At 36.4% G+C, this 23,528-nt stretch overlaps 1 pseudogene across 1 annotated transcript; it reads left to right on the forward strand.

Annotated features, from left to right (window-relative positions):
• The first annotated feature begins 6,599 nt into the window (after positions 1-6,599).
• LOC147825638 (cyclin-G1 pseudogene) lies at positions 6,600-10,859 on the forward strand (annotated as a pseudogene). The gene has a single exon (XR_015440354.1). The product of XR_015440354.1 is annotated as a cyclin-G1 pseudogene (transcript).
• Positions 10,860-23,528: the final 12,669 nt, after the last annotated feature.

A 23,528-nucleotide genomic window follows, 5' to 3' on the forward strand; every position in this document is an offset into this window, starting at 1 on the left:
ATGAAGAAAGTTTACAAATTTAAAGGACATGACCCAAAAGTTTATGGAATTATCACTCAAAATGCCCAATATGTATTTGGAGGAAACAAAAATTGAAAGAGATGACAGAAATAGTTCAAAACATGAATGACAGATTCACCAAAGATATAGAATCCATGAAAAGCTATCAGACAGAAATACCAGAAATAAAAACTGTATAGAATTCATAAATTGCAGAAATGACTAATGTGAACATAGAATGTCTGAAATTGAGGACCAAGTACTCAGAGAATCTACAAAAAATATAAGAGAACAAAAATAAGTCATCCAGCACCAACTAGAAAACCGTAAGAAGTCAGAGAAAAACTAGAAAATAACACAAAGAGAATCATTAATTTGTTTACAGAAATCATAATAGAAAATTTCCCAAATACGAGAAAAGGGCCCAACATACAAATAAATGAGACTTCCAGAACACCCATCAACTGATGAAAAAAGGAGTTCACGGAGACATATCAGAATTGAATTGCTACATGTCCAACAACAACAATGAAAAAAAACCCCATTATTTTAAAAGCAGTCAGAGAAAAATAAAAACATCACATATAAAAGTAAACCCATTAGAAATCACAGCAGACTTCTCAACACAAACTGCACAGGCCAGAAGAGATTAGAGTAAAATATTTCAAGCCCCTAAAAGCAAACAACTTCCAACCCAGATTAACATATCCAGCAAAACTCTCCTTCAAAATAAATGGAGAAATAATGACATTTCATGAAAAAGAGCTCAAAAGATTTATGAATACTGTGTAGAATTCCAGAAAATACTCTAGAATATCCTAGGCAAAAAATGATGAAACCCACAAAGCCCAAAATCCAGATGGAATGAAAACCCAAGAAAGGCCAATGGATAAACAAACAAACAAACAAACAAGGCAGGAAAAGAAAATTAAAGGAGTCATCAGCAGACAAAGTATGCAATGATAGTAATTAATCAACACCTTTCAGTAATATCTCTCAATGTTAATGGCCTCAACCCTCCAGTTAAAAGACACAAATTGTCAGACTGGATCAAAAACAGAATCCAACAGTCTATTGCATTAAAAAAAAACCCTCACTAAATCCAAAAAGATGTTAATAGACTAAAATATCAAAGGATGGAAAATATTTTATGCACCATGACCCCCAAAACAAGCAGAGGTAGGAATTTTAATCTCCAACAAGATAAACTTTAACCTAAAACTGATCATAAGACACAAGTAAGGTCACTACATACTAGTTAAGGGAATGATCCAACAAGAAATGATAAGGTTTATAAATATTTTTGCACCAAATACGGGAGCACCTATCTTCATAAAACAAATACTGTTGAAGGGAGTGCAGGGGAATAGGGAAAAATAAGAAACAAGATACATTATGTAAAGGTACAAATTCCCAATGATAAATCTAAGTGTATTGTATACCTAAAAGGTACCAATAAAAGAATTAAAAAAAAATACTGCTGAAATTAAAAGATCAAATAAACACTAACACAATCATAGTGGAGGACCTTGATACCTCACTTTCACAAAGAAATTAACTAAACAAAAAAATCAGAACCACACCCTTGAAAATATGGACTTAGTAGATATCTACAGGGTATTCCACCCTTCAACAACAGAGTATACATTCTTTTCTACAGCATATGGTACTTTCTCCAAAGTAGATCACATACTAGTTCACAAATCCTGCTTAAATAAGTATAAAAGAATCATAATCACTCTATGTTTACTATCAGACCACTGTGTAATGAAAATAGAAATCAATCACAGAAGAACTGCAGAAAATTTAGAAGCACTTGGAAACTTCATTGCAATCAATGTTCACGTTAGGAAAATGGACAAAGCCTAAATAATAATCTAATCAAAAACCTTAAGCTACTTGTGAAACAACAGTCCAAGCTCAAATTGAAATTAAGGAGGGAAATCATAAAGATTAGAGGAGAAATTAATGAAACTGAGACTAAAAGATCTATACAAAGAATCAACATATCAAAGAACTTGTTCTTTGAAAGAACAAACAAAATAGACAAACCCTTAGCTAAACTTACCAAGAAAAAGAGAGAAAAGACTAATATCAATGCAATTAGAAATGAAAAAATGCACAATTACAGCAGACACTAATAAAATTCAGAAGATAGTTAATAACTACTACAAAAAATTGTATTCCAATGAATTGGAAAAATTCAAAGAAATGAACAGATTTCTAGACTCCTACAAATTAGCAAAGGTAACCCAAGAAGACACAAAAATGCTAAACAACTGAATAACAAGCAATGAAATTCAGACAATAGTATAAAACTACCAACTAAAAAAACTCCAGGACCTGATGGATTCACTGCTAAATTCTACAAAATCTTTAAGGATGTTATATCACCAGTATTCCTCCAACTCTTCAATGAAATTGAAAGTGATGAAGTGCTTCCAGACTTGTTTATGGAAGCCAGCATCAATCTAATTCCATAACCAGACAAAAAGAAGAAACTACAAGCCAATCTCTTTAATGAACCTAGATGCAAAAACCTCATCAAAATATTAGTGAATAGAATGCAGCACATCATCAAAAAGATCATACAGCATAAGCAAACAGGTTCCACCCCAGAGTTGCAGAGATGATTCGTATGTAAATCAATAAATGTAACACAGCACATAAACAAAAGTAAGAACAAGTACCACATAATCATATCAATAGATGCAGAAAAGGCTTTTGACAAAATCCAACACACCTTCATGTTAAGAACACAGAAAAAAATAGGTATAGAAAGACCATATCTGAATTTGATAAAAGCAATTTATGACAAATCAACAGCCAGTGTCATATTATGTGGGAAAACCTGAAAGCATTCCCTCTAAAATCAAGAAAAGACAAGGGTGCCCACTATCACTACTTGTATTCAATGTAATATTTGAAACATTAGCCAGAACAATTAGGCAAGAGAAAGAAATAAAAGGGATATACATAGGAAAGGAAGAACTCAAATTATCATTATTTGCAGACAACATGATCCTCTCTACATAGCAGACCCAAAGAATTCCACTAAAAAACTCTTAGAATATCCAATTTTAGCAATGTAGCAGGATACAAAATCCACACACAAAAATCAGTAGCATTTGTGCACACCAATAATGAACTTAATGAAAAAAAAATTGTGAAAACAATACCATTCACAGTAGCATCAAGAAAATTTAAATACCTAGGAATTAACCTAACCTAGGAAGTGAAAGATCTCCTCAAAGTAAACTATAGCACTCTTTAAAGGGAGATTGAAGAGAACATTTAAAAAATAGGAAGACATCTCCTGCTCCTGGATAGGCCAAACTCCCAAAACTGTTATACTGATTCAATGCAATCTTAATCAAAATACCAACTGCACTCTTCGCAGAACTTGAGAAAACAGTCCTAAAATCTATATAGAACCAGAAGAGACCTAAAACAGCAAATCAATGTCAGGCATCAAGGCAAAGCAGGAGGTATCACAATATCTGACTTTATGCTATACTACAAAGCAACAATGATAAAAACAGCATGGTACTGGCACAAAACTAGACATGTGGATCAATGGAACAGAATAGAAGATATAAAAACAGCCCCAGACACATTCAGCTATTTGATCTTTGAGAAAGTAGCCAAAAATATACATTGGAGGAAAGATAACCTATTTGACAAATGGTGCTGGGTAAACTGGCTATCTGTTTACAAAAGATTAAAGCTGGATCCATCTCTCTCACCATGTACTAAATTAAAATCAAAATGCATCAATGACCTAAACATTAAAACAAAACCATTGAACCTACTGAAAGATGAAATGGATAAAACACTTGACATCATAGGTGCTTGCAGGGACTTTCTAAACAAAACTCCAATTGCACAAGAATCAACAAATGAGATAACAGCAAAAGAATAAATTTGTAGAGTGAAGAGTAAACCTACAAAATGGAGGAAAATTTTGCTAGCTATTCCTCAGACAGGACTAATATCTAGAATATATAAAGAACTCACAAAATTAAATCACCTAAAACAAAAGACCCAATCAAGAAATGGGCAAGTGAAATGAATAGATATTTCTCAGAAGAAAAACTACAAATGGCCAACAAACATGAAAAAATGTTGCACATCTCTGGGTATCAGAGATATGAAAATTAAAACAATGCTAAGATTTCATCTTACACCAGAAAGAATAGCAATCATTAAGAAATCAAACAACAACAAATGTTGGAATGGCTGCAGTAAAAAAGGAAGCCACTTACATTGTTGGTGGGAATGCAAACTTGTACAACCATTATGGAAGTCAGTATGGAGAATTCTCAAAGAACTAAAACTAGAAATTCAGTATGACCTAGCTATTCCCCATCAAGATATCTTTCAAAAAAAGCTGAAGACATCATACTACAGCAGTACATGCATACAAATGTGTATAACAACACAATTCATAATAGCTAAATCCTGGAACCAGCCTGTATGCCCAACAATAGACAAATAGATAAAGAAAATATGGTATCTATAGATAATGCAATACTACTTGGCTATGAAGAATAACTTCAAAACATTTGTAAGAAAATGGTTGCACCCAGAAAATATAACATAGACTGAAATAAATCAGATACACAAGCTTCAATAGCATATGGTATCTCATTTCCATAAGGCAAAGTACAAAAAGCAAACTAAAGGATGGAAGGAAACAAGGGGATAGATCTCTTGCAAATGGAAAGGGGTCCAGGAAACCAAGGGATGGGGGAGGGAAAGAGGAAGTAAGAAAATTTAAGATATACCATATACAGGTAATAAATACCCACAATGAATGTAAACATTTTATGTCATAAACCTGGGCTAAGACTAATATCAAGAGTGAAAATGAGGATAGTAGATTCAGAGATGGAGAGAGGGATGGAAAGGGAAAGGGGATTAAAAAACCCACAACTGTGTTATGTACATGTGCCTGATCCCCAAGATGAATGTAAAGTTCATTTACTTAAAACATGCACTAATAGCTGAGGAGCAGAGCCCCCCCACCACCACCACCCCAGTGCTGAGAAGGTGAGCCATGCAGGCTCCAGCAGCACACAGATACCCCCATCCTGATGAAATGAGAAGACACGTAAACAAGTCTCAAAACCAGACTTCCAGATCACCTAAAGCAACCCAAAGGGAAATGAGATGGAAAAATCTGATACTCAAACACCCAGACGCCCGGAAATGGCAACAAAAGAGGATCTGAAAAAAATGAAATCACAAATAATTTCTCAGATAACAACAGAGATTGTGCCCATAGTGCAAGATATGATTAATAAATTTAGAGCAGACAGATAAAAAAAATGGAGGAGCTGAGGAATATGATGGAATCCCAACACAGGAAACAAATGGAAGTGATAAAACAGATACAAACAGATTTCCAGGAGATTGAAATATTCATTGAAAGTTTACACAGCAGAATGAGCCAATGTGAGGACAGAATTTCAGATATAGAAGATAAGATTGCAATTAGTGACCAGGAAAAGAAAAATTGCTTTAAAATAGTAAGGGACCATGAGAAATCAATCCAGCAGCTGCTAGATGATGCACAGAAGAATAACACAAGACTGATTGGAGTCAATGAAGAAACAGGAGAAAGTGCAAATGACATAAATAAAAACTGTTCACAGAAGTGATGGCAGAAAACTTCCCAAGCAGGGGAAAAGAACTTGATATACAGATAAGTGATGCATATAGGACTCCAAGTAGCCTTGATCAAAAAAGATCTACACATAGGCATATAATAATTAGGATTCCAGAAACCCAGCAGAAGAACAAAATTCTATAAGCAGTGAGAGAAAAGAAACAAATCACATACAAAGGAAAGCCCATCAGAATCACAGCAGACTGACTTCTCAATGCAAACCCTCAAGACAAGAAGAGCTTGGAGTGATGTATTTCAAGGCCTAAAGGAAACAGCCTCCAACCCAGATTGATGTACCCTGCAAAACTATCTTTCAAAATTGATGGAGAAATAAGATACTTTCATGATTAAGAGCACCTTAGGAACTTCATGAATACCAAACCAACAATCCAAACCATTTTAGACAATATCCTAGGAACAGACAATGAGGATCACAACCCCAGGAAGCCCAGCACAATTAATCCAAGCAGCACGGCAAGAAATTAAACAAAAAGGGGGAGAATCCAACAAAAAGAGAAAGTCATGACAATGATAAGTCAATATGTATCAGTTATAACCATCAATGTTAATGGCCTCAATTCACCAATCAAAAGAAACAGAATGGCAGATTGGGTCAAGAAGCAAAATCCAACAATATGCTGCATACAAGAAACACACTTAATTCGAAAAGAAACTCATAGACTGAAAGTTAAAGGGCAGAAAACAATACTCCATGCCACAGGAACCCGAAAAAAAGCAGGAGTAGCTATCCTCTTTGCAAATCAAGTGGATTTCAAGCCAACACTGATTAAGAGAGACAAAGAAGGACTCTACATCCTTGTAAAGGGAACAATCCAAGAGGAAGAGATGACAATCATAAATATATATGCACCAGGCCGTGGTCCGACCGGGAGGAGGGTGGTGCAGTCTTGGCGCCGCTTCGGGGACTTCCACCCAGGACAGTTCTCCCTCCCCGGGCCTCCCCCTCCTGCCCTCTCGTGTCCTCGCCTCCTAGGCCTCTCTTATCCGATACCGTGGGGCGAGGTGAGAGCAGGCTGGGGGAGGGTGATCACGCCGAGGAGCTGCAGTCTCTAGCAAGATGATAGAAGTCCTGACAACAACTGACTCCCAGAAACTGCTACACCAGTTGAATACCCTGTTGGAACAGGAGGCCAGATGTCAGCCAAAGGTCTGCGGCTTGAGACTAATTGAATCTGCACATGATAATGGCCTTAGAATGACTGCAAGACTGAGGGACTTTGAAGTGAAAGATCTTCTTAGTTTAACTCAGTTCTTTGGCTTTGATACAGAGACATTTTCTCTAGCTGTGAATTTACTGGACAGATTCCTGTCTAAAATGAAGGGACAGCCCAAGCACCTTGGGTGTGTCGGACTCAGCTGCTTTTATTTGGCTGTAAAATCAATAGAAGAGGAAAGAAATGTCCCATTGGCAACTGACTTGATCCGAATAAGTCAGTATCGGTTCACGGTTTCAGATTTGATGCGAATGGAAAAGATTGTATTGGAGAAGGTGTGTTGGAAAGTCAAAGCTACCACTGCCTTTCAATTTCTACAACTCTATTATTCTCTCATTCGGGAGAGCTTGCCATTTGAAAGGAAAACGAGCCTAAATTTTGAAAGACTAGAAGCTCAGCTTAAGGCATGTCACTGTGGGATCCTATTTTCTAAAGCAAAGCCTTCTGTGTTGGCCTTATCTATCATTGAATTGGAGATCCAAGCACAGAAGTGTGTAGAATTAACAGAAGGAGTAGAATGTCTTCAGAAACATTCCAAGATAAATGGCAGAGATCTGACCTTCTGGCAAGAGCTTGTATCCAAGTGTTTAACTGAATATTCATCAAACAAGTGTTCCAAACCAGATGTTCAGAAGTTGAAGTGGATTGTTTCTGGGCGTACTGCATGGCAACTGAAGCATAGTTACTATAGAATAACTCACCTTCCAACAATTCCTGAAACGGTTTCTTAGTTGGTAATTTTGGTTGCTATTCTCTGTATAAAGAAAATTGTATAATTTTCTTCTACAATTGAAATATTGAAATATTATCTTCAAAATAAACCAGCTGGACTTGGAATAGCAAAAGGGAAAAACTGGTATCACCAATCTAGTCAGCTAATATTTGAAGGCATTTGCTATATATAAGGTACAGTACCCTAAGGGCTGGGCATGGTGGTGCATGCCTGTAATCCTAGCACTTGGGAGGCTGAGGCAGGAGGATTGTCACATGAATTTGAGGCCAGCCTGGGCTACATAGTGAGTTCAAGTTCAGCCTAAATTACATAGCAAGACCCTGTCTCCAAAAAAACTTAAAAAAAACCCAAACCCTTAGGAATTTCCAATCTCTGATACGTATGTTAACCATTTCATTAAATTAGCAGCTTAGAAACAATGTCCTCTTTAATAATCTGAATTTTTAAGGTAGTGCTAAAGTAATGCTTTTTTAATTGCACATTTTGCTAAATGTAGCCCTAAGCTTTAGCTCATTTAAAAGTTATAATAGGACCAAAAGTTTGATCCATATATGAACTAATTGGAGACTGTTAGCTTAGAAGCAGAGAATCATTATGAACTTGAATGTTACACCTAAAGAAAAAGTAATACAAAGCAGATGATTGCTTTTGGGTTTCTGAAAATTGCCAGTATGTCTCAACATACTGCTACTGCAATTGGAATAATAGAAAGTAATTATATTCATTAAAAACATAAATTCAGCCACTGCATATATTCTATATGTTCTTGCCATCTAAATTTATTAGCTTGCAGTAATGATTTATCTTTTCCTGCTCAAAACTGAATGTTAATATTTAATACATCCACATATGATTATGAAACTTGGGCATGAAAAATTTACTTTTAACAGCTAGTAGTATTTAGATAAACCTTTGGTAAGTTGGAGGTTTTTGTTCTTTACATAAACAGTATTATTGCAGCAACAAAAAAAATTTCTTTGAAGCCTTTCTCCACGACCCTGAACTATGGATTCCACAATGTTATAATTGATTTAAATTGTGAACCCTCGGGCCAGGGATTTAGCTCAATGGTGCCACAGCCTGCCTCGCAAGCACAAGGGCCTGAGTTCGATCCCTGGTACCAAAAAACCCACAAAATATTGGGCCAGGGATTTAGCTCAGTGGTTTCGCTGCCTGCTGCGCAAACACAAGGACCTGAGTTCAATCCCCAGTACCAAAACAAAAAAAACAAAATAAAATTATGAACGCTCAAAACATCACAACTAGATTAGTATGATGTTTTCCATCTTTGGAAAACTGCCTAATTAATATAATGCTGCAGTAAGATTGTTTAGATTGAATTCATCTGTAAAGCTAAAGACATAAATATGAAGCAAGCCTGAAAGGGATAACTGTGAATCTTCTTTTCTAACATTAATTTAACTTTCTATACTGGATCAATATATTATATTTAAATGATTTGGAAAATGGTAACCTAAAATTTTAAATTATGAGGTTTACATCAAAATCAACATTTCACACATGCACTTTTTAAAGGCATAATAAGGTTATATTCTAGATAATGTAATAGTTTCTTGGTACCTATAAGTAGTCAAGTCATAGATAGTTCAGAGATGAGAATGTTACATTTGGGAATTACATTTACATTTAAAAACATTTTGTATTAAGCCAAAATGCAGACCTACTAAGTTTGGCATATTCATTGAGCTATCTTTAATGTTTCTTCTAAAAAACAAGTGACATTTGTAACAATGATAAAAATTTCTATACAGAATCTACTTCCTCAGTCTTATCTAGTTCCATTTAAAAAAAATATGTTCTATTATATTACATAGTTAAGTCAAAATCAATTACCACTCTGAAAACTTGCTTTACCCTAAGTTCTGGCTAGATAAAGCACTCCAAGTTTTACTATGGACTGTTTCTATAAAACTGCCGTTGCTTCCAGTTTTGTTTTTTTAAGGAATAGAATATACTTTCACAAATTTCCATAATGTGTCTTAAGAAAAGGAGGCATCACCATAATTATGAGATTGCTGAGGCAGTGTTTGGAATTCTCCATATGAGCCAACCAATATAAGAAAATGTACATATATTGTTAGTGTTGTAAACAGTACAGCCTGAAGCCTGAGTCTATCCAGAATGGATGTAACCAATTTTAACATCATGTTACAGATAACTAAGCATTGAAAAATAAACCAAAGAACCTCAGTATATTCTACCTTTAACTTTTTGTAAATCATATTTTGTGGATACTTTCAGTTTTACCATAAGGCTGATATATTTCAATATTTTGAAAATATCAGTATTAATTTTGAGTTGGCAGAGGTAACCTAACCAACTACCTTTGGTACTAAGAGATATACCTTTCAATAAAATTACTGAAATGCAATCCAAAAAATATATATATATATATGCACCAAACACTACTGCACCCAACTATATAAAACAAATATTAACAGACATGAAAATCAAATAAGCACTAATACAATAATAGTGGGGGACCGCAATACCCCATTGTCACCAATAGATTGATCAACTAGACAAAAAATAAGTAAAGAAATACTAGAACTCAATCAAACTCTTGAACAAATGAATTTAAAAGATGTTTACAGAGTCTTCCACCCCACAAAATCAGAATTCTTTTCACATTCTTTTCAGCTGCACATGGTTCATTCTCCAAAATAGACCATACACTCTCTCATAGAAAATGTTTAAGTAAACGCAAAGAAATTGAAGTTATCCCCTGCATATTATGAGACCATAGTGCAATGAAATTGGAGATCAATAGCAAAAGAAACCACAAGAATTTCATAAACACATGGAAATTGAACAACACACTTCTGAATAACCAATGGGTCACAGAGGAAATTAAAGAAGAAATCAGACAGTTCCTTCAATTAAATGACAATCACAATACAAAATATCGCAATCTATGGGACACAGTGAAAGCAGTCTTATGAGGGAAATTCATAGCAGTGAATATTCATATTAGGAAAACACAGTGAGCCCAATTAACCTGATGCTGAACCTCAAGCTTCTAGAAAAAGAAGAGCTGGACAACCCCAAAGCTCATGCAAGAGAGGAAATTATAAAGATCAAAGCAGAAATCAATGCACTGGAGACTAAGGGAATGATACAAAAATTCAATTAAGGAAGAGTTGTTTCTTTGAAAGAATCAACAAAATTGACAAACCCTTAGCCAACCTTATCAGAAAAAGGAAGGAAAAGGCCCAAATCCATGCAATTAGGAAAAAAAGGGATGAAATTACAACAGCCCCAGCAGAAATCCAGAGGATCATCAATACCTACTTCCAGAAACTATATGCCAATAAGATGGAAAATACAAAAGAAATGGACAGATTCCTAGATAACTATGAATTACCAAAGTTGAACAAAGAAGACCTAAAAATTCTAAACAACCCAATATCAATCAATGAAATTGAAAATGTTATTAAAAACTTACCAACTAGGGCTGGGGATTTAGCTCAGTGGTTCTGGTGCCTGTGGTGCAAGCGCAAGGTCCCGAGTTCGATTCCCGGTACCAAAAAAAAAAACAAAACCTTACCAACTAAGAAAAGCCTAGGTCCTGATGGCTTCAGTGCTGAATTCTACAACATATTTAGAGAGGAATTACTGCCAATATTGTTTAAACTCTTCAATGAAATTGAAAGGCAAGCAATACTCCTGAAATCATTCCTAGACGCAAGCATCACTTTGATCCCCAAAGCAGAGAAAGATCCAACCGAAAAGAGAACAATAGGCCAATCTCACTAATGAACATAGATGCAAAAATCCTCAATAAGATACTGGCAAATAGAATGCAGAAGATCATCAGGAAGATCATACACCCTGACCAAGTGGGAATCATCTCAGGGATGCAGGGATGGTCCAACATATGCAAATAAATTAATATAACACACTATATCAATACATCCAAGGACAAAAACTATACGATCATCTCAATAGATGAAGAAAAAGCATTTGTCAAAATCCAACACACATTTATTTTTGATACCAAGGATTGAACTCGGGACCTTGCAGTTATGAGGCAGGTGGTGGAACCACTGAGCTAAATCCCCTCCAACATGCATTTATGATAAAAACCCTACAAAAATTGGAATAGATGGTCTCTACCTCAAACTGATAAAAGCCATCTATGAAAAACCAACAGCCAATATCATACTAAATGGTCAAAAACTGAAATCCTTCACACTAAAATCAGGAACAAGACAAGGATGTCCACTATCACCACTCCTATTCAACACAGTTTTGGAAACATTAGCCACAGCAATTAGACAAGAGAAAGAAATTAAAGGAATAAAGATAGGAAATGAAGAAGTCAAATTGTCATTATTTGCAGACAGCATGATACTCTATAGAGAAGACCCCAAGAACTCCACCAAAAGTCTTCTAGGCCTAATAATCAAATTCAGTAAAGTAGCTGGATACAAGGTCAACACACAAAAATCAATAGCTTTCCTCCACATGAACAACAGACTCACTGAGACAGAAATAGGGCAAACAATTCCTTTCACAATAGCATCCAAAAAACTGAAATACCTAGGAATCAACCTAACGAAAGAAATCAAAGACCTCTTCTCTGAAAACTATGGCACTCTGAAAAGAGAGATTGAAGATGATATCAGAAAATGGACAGAGATCCCCTGCTCCTGGGTAGGAAGGATTAATACAGTGAAAATGGCCATACTTCCAAAACTGCTATATAGATTCAATGCAATCCCAATTGAAATCCCAGCAGCATACTTCATGGACCCTGAGAAAACAACCCAAAAATTCATTTGGAACAAGAAGAGCCCCAGAATAGCAAACGCAATTCTAGGCAATAGAGACATGGCAGGGGGTATCACAATCCCCAACTTGAAACTATATTACAAAGCTACTGTGATAAAAACAGCATGGTACTGGCAAAGAAACAGACCTGAGGACCAGAGGAACAGATTAGAAGATGCAGAAACAACGCCAGACACACTCAGCTACCTCATCTTTGACAAAGGACCAAACACCCTCACTGGAGGAAAGATAGCCTCTTTAATAAATGGTGCTGGAAAAATTGGGTTTCAACTTGCCAAAGACTAAAACTAGACCTATATCTCTCACCATGCACTAAACTAAAATCAAAATGGATTAAAGACCTAAATATTAAAACAGAAATGGTGAACCAGCTGGAACAGAGGTTAGGTAGAACTCTTGAAGACATTGGTGTAGGAAAAGATTTTATGAACAAAACCTCAGTTGCCCATGAACTAGCACAAACAGTCAACAAGTGAGATCTCTTCTTACTAAAAAGCTTCTGCACAGCAAGAGAAACCACCAGCAGTGTGAAGAGACAACCCACAATGTGGGAAAAAGTTTTCACCAGCTGTTCCTCGGACAAAGGTCTACTATCTAGAATCTATGAAGAACTTTTAAAAATCAGACCTCCCAAATTTAAAGACCCAATCCAAAAATGGGCATCTGAAATGAACAGACATTTCTCAGACAAAGAAGTAGAAATAGCAAATAAATACATGAAAAAAATGTTCAACATCACTGGTCATTCGAGAGATGCAAATGAAAACAATGCTGAGATTTCACCTCACTCCAGAAAGAATGGCTGCTATCATGAAATCAACCAATAACAAATGCTGGCAGGGCTGTGAGGAAAGAGGAACACTGCTCCACCGCTGGTGGGAGTGTAGACTGGTGTGACCACTGTGGAAATCAGCATGGAGATACCTCAAAGAACTAGGCCTGGAAGTCCCATTTGACCCAGCTATTCCCCTGCTGGGTATCTTCCCAAAAGATTTAAAAGAATCATACACATGTGCACCCATGTTCATAGCAGAACAATTTGTGACAGCTAAAGCTTGGAAACAGCTCAATTGCCCATCAACTGGAGACTGGATAAAGAAAATGTGGGGGGTTTTTAAAAATAAAATGGAGTACTATTTAGCCATAAAAAATGAGAAATTTGGGCCGGGGATTTAGCTCACTGGTTTCACCGCCTGCTGCGCAAGCGCAAGGACCAAGTTCGATCCCTGGTACCAAAAAAAATAAAAAGAGAGAGAGAGAGAAATTAGAGACTTTTATAGCTAAATGGATGCACATTGAGGTGATACTCTTAAGTGAAATAAATAGGACACACATGTGTGAATACCGAATAGTTTCTCTGGTGTGAGAAGCTGAAAGTGTAAATAAGGGCTAGAAGGTATAATAGATAATGTGAAATAGGAAGAAAAGGGGCAAAGGGGAAGGGGAAGTGTGAGGCGTGGGGGAAAGGAAAGAAGGGAATCGAATTAATGTGAGAAAATGGAAAAATGGAAACAAAGTCTCTGTAAATAGGGATGGATGGAGAGGTTGAAGGGAAGGCAGGGGAATGGGGGAAAAATAAGTACCAAGAGTGATTATGTAAAGGTGCAAATTCCCAGTGATGAATGTCATTATATTGTATACCTAAAATGTACCAATAAAATTAATTTTTTTAAAATGCACTAATAAAATAATGAAAATTTTAATAGAAAAATGACAGCTATACTTCTTTATTATTTTCTTTTTTATATATTTTTAAATTTTATGTTTACAATACATAAGAAATATATTCAACAACTATACTTCCATTTGTACTCCAAGCACCTTACCTGTGTCTGTCATCAATCGGGCAAGGACTTGGTAACACATGTAGAATGGATCAAGGGCCAGTGAAAACTGTCACTTTCCCCTTGTGGAGAAACTTTAACTTTACTCAGTTCCGATTACCTGTCATGCACATTGTTTTTCTCATGTGCTGTATCTCTCAGAAACTCCCATATGAGAACAAGAAGCTCTATTTTGTTCTTTTTGTGACTGCTTCAGATTCTATCCTGATTCACATTTTCTATGATTATAAATTCTGGCTCTCACTGTTTTTCAAATAACTGGCTTAACGTAGTTATTCATAGAAATCTGAATTTATTTTTACAAAGTCATTTTTCTCTCCCATCCTTTTACACATTCATTTTCCAAAACAAGTGAGAATTTCTTTTATGCTAACACAAATGAGCATGACCATTGTACCTGTCTGTTCCAGTCCAGTCACTGTCATTAGCTAATTTATACTTTGTGCTTGAATGACTATTGGAACAGTTCTTTCTATAGTATGTAGGAAGTGGTCCAACTCAAATATGGATTACTTTAGTGATTACAAAACTCTTTTGCCAGAAAAGAGCAGTGGGAATTCTATTATTCACCACTCTACAGCTGTGTGAGATATAGCTGAGATGTAGGTTCTTTAGTTTACATATGGTTGGACTTCCATATTATTACTTTGAAAACTTAGTAAAAGCACATAGAAAAATTTGAACAGTCCAAAAGAGTATGTCTTCCATCATGTTTCCTTCTAGAGATATGCAAAACAAATATAAGCATATGTACTTATCTCTATATCTTCCTTTTCCCTTTACACAAGTGATAAGATCAATGTACCTGCCATGCACTTTGCTTTTCTCATTTGCTGTATGTCTCAGAGACTGTCTCATATTAGAAGTAGCTCTATTTTGTTCTTTTTAATGACTGTATCATACTCTGTGATATAAGGATATACCACAATTATCTTAATCATTCCTCTACTAATGGACATCTAACTGGTCTTTTGCTACTTCATAAAAAAAGACTTTCTGGTTTGGCATACACAGTATTTGCCTTCTAGTAAAAGACATCCCAGAGGAACTTTCCAAAGAGTAAACAAAAATACCGCACCTGCCTGGCAAGTGCAAGGTCCTGAGTTCGATCCCCAGTACCCCACACAAGAAAAAGTAAACAAAAATAAAAATAAAAGTCATAAAATAAGATATGAGGGCAGAGGTCCCATTTGCCATAACTTCTGCCAGTTTTCCTGGAAAATGGGCATCTGCCCTCACATTCTATTTCTATTCTTGTTGGATGGTAAGGGGAAGAGGTTTATATTCTTGCCTTTCATCATCAAATACAAGTCCTGGAAACTTCCTACTAGCCAGGCCAGACCCCAAAGCTCTGGATCCAAGCGGGTTTTACTGAACTGTTCTCCTAGGTACCCAGCTGGCCACAAACATGACAATCATGGTTTGTATAATAAGTGACAGACTCAGTGGGACAGACCTAGGAAAACCTCTAGAACAGTGGTTGTGGGAGCCATCAAATGGATTGGGAACCAGTGTGGGGGATGCCGTTCTTTTCTCAGGAGGGGAAGTTTGGAAGCTACCACTTCAGTCATGAAAGCAGCTTAGATTTGGGGGCTTTGACATTCTTTTTTTTCTTTAACATTCTTTTGAGACATGTCTTAAGAGTCTCTCTTCTGAGCGCTTACTCAGCCCTCTGCTAGGTGGTTTATATACTTCATAGTGGAATCATAGCCTATACATATTTACATTGTAAGTACTGAGAGTACATAGCAAAAAGCAAAAAGGAATTCATATAACATGGGGAATGTTCCACAAGTCCATCTAATGAGGATGTGACAAGCAGTGGGTGCAGTCCTTGCTGAAACCAGCAATGCTTGTTGGTTGAAACCTTTGCAAAGACTGAGCAAGTGACTGCAAGGATTTACCCAAAAAGTAAAACTTTTGTTCCTAGTGATGGTATAAGAGTGGTCATATATGAAAGTAAGAAATTCCACGACAATAATTATCTTCAGCATTGCTCACACCAATGTACTTGGAACTCTACTTGGTTTTGTATTTGAGGGATTTTCAGAGTTACTGTTGACTGTATGAATTTCATCTTTACAAACTGACCTCTGAACTTAATCCACTCAGATATGAACCCCACCTGAACTTGCCTGAAGCTCTCAATGGTGTAATAGCAATCCAAGATTCACAAGCCAATAAATAAATGGCAGGGCTAGAATGCAAACTCGTGCTGTCAGCAGGCCTAAATGCAAAACCAGCATGCTTAACTGCATCCTTGTTTATAACTCTCTCACCTACATTACTGAGAGCATGATATGACACTGGTATGACTAATGGATTGGCTTACCCAGATCTAAGGAATCCCCAGGACTTTCAGTTTAAAAATGAGGACAGGCCCAGGCAAACTGTGATGGTCTATTAATCTTTTGGGGTTTTGAAAAGCTTTGAGGAACGCCATGTGACCATCTTATATCATTAATTTTTCTAGTCTGAAGTCTTTATCTGATATTCTGTCACTGGTCCTCTTCCTGAGTTATAGGCCTGGGAATAGTACCTTGAAGTTTAAATGGTGCTTTTGAATAAATAAAGTCTATTAAACCTAAGCCAAATTCATTTGCAATGGACTTTGAATTCTCTGAGTCCTTACTGAAGTCTTGAACACTCTATTAAAATGAAGACTCTAATAATGCAAATAATCACTGGCTGATTCATGTGCTTTATAAAGCCATTTTCACTATTTTCTGGAGTTATGAATTGTAACAAGTCAGTGATGAAGACAGTGATGGCAAGTTGCATTGAAATAGCTTTCCCTGTGAGAAAAGAAACTGAAGAAGGTAAGAAGTGAGTGACAGATTGGATGTTTTCCAAAGAAGTTACATAAATGGCGAACATCAATAGCCAGGGAAATGCAAAGAAAAACCATGAGCTTCCACTTCACATGATTATAATTTAAAAAGGCAGACAATAACAAGTGAAGATGTGGAGAAATTAGAACCCTCATATATTGCCAATATGATTGTAAAATGATAAAACCACTTTGTGAAACAGCTTGGCCATTCCTTAAATGATTATACATAAAATTTATGCTCCTTCCTAGCAGGCTATTTGGAAACTTGGTGTGGGACCTGAAAGTAAGCAACTGTTGTTGGAGGTATATAAAAAATTAAATAATTTATTTTAAATAATTAAACATATTTAAAATGTTACATTCTCTACAACCATTTAAACTCATCTTTTCATTTATGCAGAATGACATTTCTACAAATTACTCCAGGTTGATGGCATTTTATTCTGTTTCATAAGATTTTTAAAATATTGCATGCACAAGCACAGGATAGGTCACTTGCATATCAGTTACAAATGTGGAGCCAGAATCTCTGTGTTTGAATCTTGGCTCTGTCATTTACTTAGTCACTTAACCTCTTTGGGTCTCATTTCCTCCTCTATAAAATGGAAAAGTAATATCATCCACTTCATAGTTGTTAAATTAGTGAACATATGTAAAGCACTTATAATAGTGTCCAGTGGTATTTGCATTACTTTATTGTCTCCCCTTAGCCAAATATGCATTGGGCCTAGAAGAACAAATATCTCAACTCAATGTCACCAGTTGCACCACCTTGGGAATTTGTGTTTGTAAAAGAACTGGAGCATTAGAACACAGATGAGTTAAACTGGTACTTTCTTAGTAGAATTCTAAGAAAGATGTCCATGCCAAATGGATCAAGGAATGGAATGGATAAGTAAGGCTAAATTTGAGAATCATTTTTTTAGGCAAGGAAAAGTGTATAGAATCTCATAGACATTTTTTCCAAGTTTATTTGAAAAGCAACTATGTATCAGTCTGAAATGCCCTCATACTTCCATTATTTGGGGGAATGTTTGTCTCTCGTGTGATCAATAAATTAATACCGCTGATCTTGTGAGGCAGGCGGTGGCACCACTGAGCTAAATCCCTGGCCCAATATCACTGATCTTATAATGGGGCAAATGAATTAAAATAGTTGCTTCCATTAGAATCTATTTTTAAGGCTTAGATATTAAAATTTTCATTCCTATTCCACAAAAATGTGTGGGGGTTTTTTGAGATACAAGTACAGGTATGTTCAACTTATCAGCATTTTATTTTCAATTCTGCTCAAATAAAAATTTCAACTTGGCTGACTCATTTTAATATGGACAGAAATTTCACTACCAACATGAACATAGATGTAGGTACTAAGTACAGATGGAAGCATTTGATAATTGACTTAGATAAGAGACCTAGAATTTCATCACACAGAGACCTCTTGGTTCTTCACAGTGAAGTAACACTTCAGGACAGAATGATGACTCCTACAAGTACTCTAGCCCTTCTTTTTACTCTATAAAGTTTACTTACACTAAATATAGGATAACACAGTTGTTTATGCTTCAAGTTTGAAATATTACTGTTTAATGGTACTTACAAATGTGGAAACGATATTGGTTCATAACTCAGAATTTCTTCCAAAAAGAGAAACATCCTCTATGTTTCCATTCTAAACTTTGTAAAGACTGACTGTCCTTCTAAGCAAATAAAACTGGAAGGAATACAGGTATAGCAAGAACTGAGATAATAGCTTGCCTAAGAGGCAAAAGAGACATTCTGATTGGCCATTTAATGGACTTGAGGTAGTACAAAATCTAATCTATTGCTAATGGTTACTAGATTGTCCTGAGGGGAGTAGAAGGGACCACATCAGGACCCTTTACAGGAACTGAAATAATCTCAGTTTCAGGCTACTCAGAGATGGCAGGTAGAGTGAAGCTGAGAGCACAAACATGACTGAATCACAGCTGAGCCCCTTTATACACAGGGAAAGGCAAACCTTGGAAAGTTGTGAAATGGAGGGAACAACATTCTATTTAGTTTGCTGTAAAGTATATCAGTTATCTATAGCTGCATTTGAAACAGTGCTTTTAACAATATTTATAATCTTACAGTATCTCTAGGTCAGGATTTCAGGCATTGCTTAGCAGAATAATCTTGCCTCAAGATCTCTCACAAGGTGCAATCCAGGTGTCAGCCAGGTTGAGGGATCAGATGCCTCATCCTGGTGACAGTGTGTGTGATTTCGGAGGGGAGCTGGACTTCCAAGCTTGTTCTTGTGGTGGTTGACAAGCCTCAGCTCATCCTTGGCTATTGGCTGCAGACATCAGTTCCTTCCCAGGAGCTCAGGACCTGGCCACTGGCTTCCTTAGAGGAAGCCAGATACAGCTTGGGAGAGTGAAGGTGATGGCAGTCAGTCTCAGTCTTTTTTAAACCCAATCTTGAAAGGACATCTCCTCGCTTGTGCAAAGCGCCTACATATGGTGAGAAAAGAACTGAAGTTTGGTGGTGCTGGGAGATGTGAGCAGGGAGCAAGATGTAGGGGAGGGAAAAAACTTACCCTTTACCATCTTACATTTAGTGGCTTGGGCCTGGGAATTAAAATAACAAAACACAGATTGTAAGATTAAAAAGTTTATTCTACATACACAAGAAAAGAAGTGAAAACTCACACAGCAGTTAGGCCTTATATGAGCTTATATGTCATTTTAACAAATGGTGATAAATTGTGGAGAAGTGAAAACAAGGGAAAAGAGGTTTGGGCTTCTCGGAGTGGGAAACTGTGAGTAGGTAAATATGTGGGGAAAACTACTGAAGAAAGTGTTTAGTAGGACTTACTTGTGCAGACTTACCTCGGTGGCGACTTTGTGCGTCCTGTGACAAGGCTGCTCTTCTCCTTCTTGGAATGGGAGAGTGGAAGGGGACACCTTCAACCACAGGAATGTGTTACCTACCTGAAGGAAATGTTTCTCCTACTTTTAGGCGGAGTTCCTCTGAAGTTAACTGAAAGCTACTTTGCGATAACCTGAAAATGTCACTGCATTTATATATTGGAGTGTCCTCAAATTTGGGAGAAGATTCAAGTCATTTCTATTTTAGACCTTTAAAAATGTGAACTAAATTGAGAGCTTATAAAAAAGTTTCCCATCCACCTTGAAGCTCTGAATTGTCATACATGTAGAGGCAGTTCTAGATTACCACTTTTGATTCAGTTCAGTTCTTTAATGTATTAAGCATTATTGCTCAGCACTGTGCTTGGAACTTCAGCACATCCTTTCATGCAGTTTCACATTGGTCCAAAAAGGTAGTGATCATGCATCAGTCCCAAAGAAGTCATCTGACTCAAATTATTTTAGTCAAAATAAGAGGTATTTACAGGATTGTAATTGGTCATGTCATAGAATTGCAAGAAGGGCCTTAGGAAGAGGGTTTTTCTAAGAAGTTTGAGGCAGGGAACAGGTATTTGTCATGAGTAGCTCCCCTAACTTTTTATTATTCTGAGAGTTTTCTACATGAGAAGTGCTGTGCCCACTGGCATCTCTGATCTTAGATATAGTGTTGGGCACTGCCTGAGAAGAGTTATTTTCATAGCTCCAACAGAGAAATCCTGGAAAAGGACTGGAACTGGTCCTGGGGCTGCCCTATGCTGTGTTCAACCTGGCTACCTGTCTACGCCTAAGGAACAAAAGAAGGGAGCTATTATGAGACACACAGATATAAATGTAGGTCTTCAGCATCCAAGCCTAGAAATCTTTTGGTATGTCATGTATACAACTCTTTAACAGAGCCGGCCCACTCTGTGTCATCCCGCAGAAAGCTTGTGGGAGGTCATTTTTCAGTTAGGAGGTCATTTTGCAGTCCCCATGGGCCACTCTTGGAAACAACCCAACCCCTTCCTCCACCAGCCTCTGTTCCCACTCTCCAGGTCAATGGTTTTCAATGTTTGATCTGAATTATGTATGTAAGGGAAAAGGGAATATAGTTTTACTATTTTACTAATGAAGTTTAGCAGAGTATCCAAATATAAGATAACCATTTTAAAATCTATTGCATTTCTCTAAAGCAAAAATAATAGGAGAGTAGTGTAGGAAACTCCATGCATAATTCCATAGGAATCATTTTAGTGTGAGTATGAGACCTAAGAAACCTGACTAAAGACTTTGTTGCAGAGAGGAAACTTGATCTCTTTATCAATTCTTCCCAAATTAATGTATAATTTATTTAACATTTTTGATCAGGAGTCCTATACAATTTTGGAAAGCAGGGCAGGGGGCTTAGTAAAATAATTCAGTAATTAGTCTAGAAGGGCAAATGGGCAAAAAAATTCCAGATAATAAAATCAAACTGCTTCTTACATGGGCTTCATGGTAGGTAATAATGAGGATCATAGCAATTCAATGATTCCTAGGAGTGACCCCAACAGCTAACATTGTACATCATAGAGGAAGCACCATAAACCAAGAGAAGAATGGATTTATTACTCAATGAGTAATGTTAGAAGTAACTAGTATGGTATGATAATATTTTGTAAGTGTTAGCTGTTATTTGTACTTACTATTTCCTTATCTTATACCCTCTACCATTCCAGCAAGACCAATCTGGGCTCAGGCTGGAAAATAGAAAATATAGCTAGAGTCTTCTGGCTTTGTTGTCCTAACTTAAAGTCCTTAGAGAAAAGAAAGAACTCAAATGAAACAAAGCATTTGGAGAAAAAGCAGCCAGCCTAACTAATAGCCTGGAATTAGAACAAAGTGAGCTTGCAGAGGAATTCCAGGGTGAGTCAGGAATATGAGTTTTTACAAGCACTCCAAGGGATTTCTGTGCATGCTGAAGTTAGAGAACAGGTGAGCTAGCTTCTGGCTCCCCACTGGGCTGCACAGTATCTGAGCTGAGGTTGTGACAGATTCTGCGGCAGGTCTCTGGCCCATACATTCACATGGTGAGGGGGTGTAGAAAGAAACCCAAGCAGCAGACATTTTTTTAAAAAGCTTCCCACCTGATTGCATTGACTAGTGAAAGCTGGGAACTTGTTAATTTCCTTTCCTGTAACTCTGTTAAATGTTTCACCACTGTGAAATGTGAGAAATGAATTATGAGAATAGTATCCAAGGTTGTCTCCCCAACAAATATATTCTATCTCTTTCTACTCTAGTAATTTTCTAAATATACTGAAAAAATTTAAACATGTGGGTGAGTTTGAGGGCCTGTATCTATGGCGGTGATCTGCAGCATAACAAAACCCCTGGTCACTTGTTAGTATTGCGGATTCTGTATGCCACCCTCCATGTGCTGGATGAGAAACCTGGTGGCCAGGTTGGGGCAGCACTCTGTAGGCTAGTAACCGCTGAAAGTGACTTGATCCACTTGACTTCTGATAACCAAAGATTCTCTTAAAGAGAATTTAAAAATTCCTGATGCCCAGGCCCCCACCCCAGGTTTTGATTTAATTAGCATGGCACATGATTCCTCTGATAATTACATAAAAAAATTTGAGAACCTCTGGGGCCTCAAAGAATTTCCCCTGTCCAAAAGAGAACTGTCTTTCTAAACTAAAAGTGAATAAAAGAAAGAAAAGATATGTGTGTGTCTGTGTTTTTAAATGAAGACAACATAGGATTTTAAGAATGAGGAATTTCAAGGTTTGAGCCTAAGTTTGTTTTAGCAGTGCTTACAACAATTTTGGGCAATACTTTATTTATGTTTCTATTTAATAGTCAACAGTACTCAATTTCTAGAGACTAAAATCCCTATGAATATAGTTGGATTTTTAGAATTTGATGATGAAAATATTATATGAAAATCAGGAAATTAATTAGATAATATTTTAAATGAATATAAATTTTATTCTTCACTGTAACAGCTGAAAAACAGTAACATTGAAAAACAGTAGCAAATATAGAACCATTACTGTTTCAGAAAATGTATAGAGTTTACTTAAACTCTCTTATAATATTGTCAGGAAGCCAAAGGCTCATACTCTGTTGACCAGTAAGAGTTTATATTTTTATTTTAAAATAGATAGTGTATTTCTATGATGTGACTGCCTAAATTTATAAAATCCTTCGAGAAGGTTTAGGGCTCACTAATAAACTAGACTAGGATCAACACTGTCCATTCTAATTCTTTACAAATTAACCATCCAATATCTGTAATTAACCATCTAGCGTCTACAGTATTCCCTAATAATCATATTAGATTTATTATTTCACATCTCTCACTTACACCAGAAAACAAAGCACAAAATACGTATGTTAAAATTTCTGTTTTTCCATAACTAAAGAAACATTTAAAGAACTAACCTTTCCAAATATTATGTTTAATATTTGCACAATTTTAGGTCAAATATCACAATTTTTATCTTTCCGTCTTTTTCTCCTGTTCTCTTTCCTTTCAA

This window comes from Heterocephalus glaber, unplaced genomic scaffold (assembly GCF_053883595.1).
Source record: "Heterocephalus glaber isolate CG9 unplaced genomic scaffold, H.glaber_assembly_v1.0 deba00001497, whole genome shotgun sequence".
Lineage (NCBI taxonomy): Eukaryota > Metazoa > Chordata > Mammalia > Rodentia > Bathyergidae > Heterocephalus > Heterocephalus glaber.